A 4,708-nucleotide genomic window follows, 5' to 3' on the forward strand; every position below is an offset into this window, starting at 1 on the left:
TATATTTCCTTACGATTGGAACTGAACGCGTCGAATGTCGATTCTTAAGACTTTCGAAGTGCCCACTTCGAATCGTTTTTCTTACCATTCGAACTGAACGCGTCGAATGTCGGTTCGAAAGACTTTCGAATTACCGACTTCCATTCGGTTTCCTTCGATTCGAACTGAACGCGCCGAATGTTCATTCGAAAGACTTGAACTCTCCACTTGAAACGGTTTGCTTTCGAATCGAACTGAATGCGTCGAAATTCGATTAGGAAGACTTTCGGACTGCCCCGCTCGAATCGGATTTTTTTCGACTTTAAGTGAGCTACGTCGCTTTGAACAAAAACCGGTTCGATTCGAACAATGCACAGATCTAATTCTAATAGTTTGTTGTCAAATAAAATTTTTTTTCTGCCAAAATAGAGGTGACAGGTGACCCACCCTATTCTGCCATAGCATTCAAGTAAATTCATTTACTTGTTCCTAAGAATGATTTTTTCAGTGTGTGTCTCAAGTATATACAAATTTAGCAAATAAATCGCTTAGGTAATATTGAAATAATTATATATAATAAAAAAATCAAGGATAATCTCTTTCAAACCGTCTTGTTTTTTGAGAACTTAAATTTCTGTTTATGATTCTCAAAAATTATTGAAGTCTTGTAAAAAGAGAATGAAAAGAGCAATTGTGTATAGTCGAAGTTTGGCGGGTCCTGGCGCCATAATATGATCATGAAAATGTGGTATCCAATATAATTGGTTAAATTCATCAACAATTATTATTGAAAAAATGCATGATATGAACAGTTTTAGACATAAATGAACCGAATTTTCTTCCGATTGTTTTGGAATCGATGCTCATTGAATTTATTCTTGTCATCTGGTATAATTTGTTAAATTTATCAACGATCATTATAAACATATGTATGATATGAACAGTTTTAGGTAGAAAAGAATCGAATTTTTTTCCGATTGTCTTCGAATCGGATGTGATGTACATTGATGTATTTTTTTCTTCTAATGGAATGATTCGTTCATAAAAATATTGCATGATATTTTGAGTCTAAAAATATCAATGTTTATTACTGGCAATGAGATTCAAAGACAATCAGAAGAAAATTCGGTTCATTTCTGCCTAAAACTGTTTAAATCGTGTATTTGTTTATAATAATTCTTAAATTTTGTTTTAAATTATATTGGATACCACATTTTCATGATCACATTTCACCTTATTGCTCTAAACGAGCAATTTCGATACATGAATATACTTTACAAAAATGTGATCCATATTTTTTTACAACAATTATTCTAATTATTATAATAATTTGATGCAACTGCGAAACATTTTCAGAGAATTGAAAAAAAAATAATTTTAATTAAAATTTTTTCGCTATTTGCAGCTCTATAAAAATTTAAGCAAACAAAAATTCAAAATTCGGCTTCGACAGATATCTTTAGAATTGAATGTTGAATTTTTTCAACAATAAAATTGAAAATCGATGAAGAATTGTGCCCTACAGGTTATTTTGAACATCGTTTTTTCATTTCGCCCCACTGCGCGCGGCCAGGGTACTTTTTTTTCGGCCTGGGGGCGTCAGGCCACTTTCCTCTTGCACACAAATTTTTCTATGCAGTATTAAGAATTAATTTGAACACAGTGTTAACTTTATGTCACCAATACGTTATAAAAACATTTTATGGGAAATAGACATTGGTTATATTATCATTTGGAACTTTCTGACTGCAGCAGTGACGCATGTTTGTGGAATATTTCTAGCTTGTTAAATGATTTTGTTGGCCTTAATCATTTTAAATCGCGCAGATAATCTATGCTGAAGTCACAGAATTATTTGCCTCTTAAATATGTTGTTTTTCAGAGGGATTAAGACGACACGCGTATTACCGATTTGCCAAATTTTTGTGACCAATTTATGATTATTTGAATTTTTTCAATTGTTTAAAGGATGATATTTTTAACATAAGTATTTGACTCGTATACTTCGCAATTCTAATCAGATTTCTCGTCCTATATCCAAATTTTTTGGGAAATTTAGAAAGTTCAAAAATGACAAAATCGCGGCTGTTCATCTAAAATTAGTCCTAATGTAAAGAGTAATATTTTTTTCATTCAAGACAAAAATAAGACCAAATATTTTCACTCGGGATAAGACGATATTTTATAATGCTGACTTATGGTTGATCAGATATTTTTGTAAAAGAATAAGGACAAATAATCTGGTTGAGACAATTTAAGGATTCAAGGATAAATTAAAAATCTGTTCTTGATTACTTCCGAGAAACAACGCGTTAGAAAAGTGGTTGAGGTAGGTCGCTCTCTGATTAGAATCTGAATAATAGTAACAATAACTCAAATTATGAATAACTTAAAAGCATGGATACCCGTCCTAAATTAGGGTTGAAATCTTACAATATTGTCTGTTTAAATTATTCCTGGTGGTAACAACGATAAAGTTTTCTGTCTGTAAGATCATTCTTCATTAATTCGGACAAAATTAACATCCTTGAATGTAAAATTTATAAAGATGACTTCATTCCACTTTAGAATTTTGTACCTTATCTATTCGCGCAGACTAAATTTTTTAATTCGCAGATTGTTGGTGATTATAGGTACTATAGCGACCGTCGCTAAGTCTTATCTATTAGACGACCTTGTCCTCATATATAGTTGATAAGTTTTGTTCTAGTAAACCTGTATTACATTAAAATACTTAAAATAATCAGTCCATACTTACAATTGCTTTATTTCATTTAATAATTTTGATGTTATGCATTGCAAACTCACGAAAATAATGCAAAACATTTATGAGATTCGTGGGTTTTATTGCAATGCTTGTTTGTTTTTGTATCAAACGATGAAGGTGTACAATTTCCACCTAAAAAGTATTTAATTTTAGCAATCGTAAAATTGATGCAATTTAAAACTTTTCTGGGATTTTTTGCGACGTATCTATAGCAAGATAAATAAAATTATGCATATTGTCTTCAATAAATTTACAAACCGAGTTATTTACGGCAATTACTTGAGACAGTAATTGCAAATGAATTATGAAACGCTTTCATAAAAAATGTATTCAGAGGTAATAAAAATAATAAAAACTTTATTAAAAACGATGTACAAAGTCAGAATTTTATTGCTCTGCTGAATTTATTTTTATTTTAAAATATCGAGAGCAATGTTTACGTTTACATATAATAATTATACCATATTACATTTTATTTGAGTGTATCTGTATATAATCGAGGAATTTTCCTGAATATGAATCGAAAACCCACAACTTATATATACGTACATGGATTGCTAAAGAAATGTTTGACAAAAAAAAATTCTGCACAACTATGAAATCATGAAAAGCCACTATACAAATAGCTTTACAAGAGAGATTGAGAAGTAAACGCTCTTGACATATAAAGATTGATGTGAACAAAGTAAGCATTCGACTAAAAACAATAGTCCTTCGTCCGATAAATGGACAAAACATTACCTATTGTAACAACAATGCTAAGATAAAGAAAAATTTGGCACTACTTCTGGCTGCATCATTGGGAAATATAAAAAGAAAGTTTTCTACTTGGTTTAAACACTCTGATAGCAAAAACTTTGAATTCAATTATAATTTTCACACTTCTTTCAACAAATTACTTTAATATAAGTAATAAATCTATTGTAATATTTAAACAGCTTATTTATTTATTTAACAACTAATTCACATAATTAGTTGAAAATATGATGAAAAATTATTTGATTTACATCCATTGTATTGTAATTGAGCAATTTGTTTTGTTGTAATTTGGACAATTTTTTTCTTTGAATATGCTCTTTTTCACCTTATTCTATCCAAGAAGGAGTCGAACTTGAAAAATATATATTTATTATGACCATGTGATGAATGGGTCACGTGACCAGATTCCTACCTTAACGACACTTTTTTTATTTCCTAACTTATTTTCACAAGAAGCACCACAACGAGTTGAAATTTTGGGATAATAAATAAGAAGCACTAAGAAAGGTGGCTGTGGTCCGACATTTTTATAATTATGAAAAACGTTTTTTTTATATAAATAATGTTTTTTTGTTGTTGCTTTTTGCATAATTGTCAAAATTTAGGACCAGACTTATCTTTCTTAGTGCTTCTTATTTATTATCCTAAATCTTACACTCAATGTGGTGCTTCGTGTAAAAATAAGTTAGGAAATAAGAAAAGCGCTGGTAAGGTAGGAATCTGGTCACGTGACCCACTCGTCACATAGCCTTAACTTAGAAAATAAAATGCTGTTAGAATTGTTACTTTCAGATGTTCCATATGAACGATGCAGTACTCTTTGGTATATTTAATTGAATGAATACTTTATAAAGTTTGACTATTTTAAATTGTGTACCTCTACAAAATTATCAACAGAATTTTGAAAACTGGTTATGTATGATCATTTGATCATAGAAACTTTTCAATTCTAAAGGTAACAACTCTATATTATACGATCTTATTTAATGGTTATAAGATATTACTAATAATAAAATAATGAGCTAGTAAATGGTATGGCACATTATTGATATGAACTTTGTTGACAGCATTAATTACGACGGAATTCACTGCTTATAAAATTTTATAAACATTCAATAATTGAAACCATAAATCTTACAAGTAGTCAGTGATAACATTTAAATTAAGAGTAAAGTTTCTAATTTTGTCTAATATAAATTTGAT

This window comes from Belonocnema kinseyi, chromosome 10, assembly GCF_010883055.1.
Source record: "Belonocnema kinseyi isolate 2016_QV_RU_SX_M_011 chromosome 10, B_treatae_v1, whole genome shotgun sequence".
Classification (NCBI taxonomy): Eukaryota; Metazoa; Arthropoda; class Insecta; order Hymenoptera; family Cynipidae; genus Belonocnema; species Belonocnema kinseyi.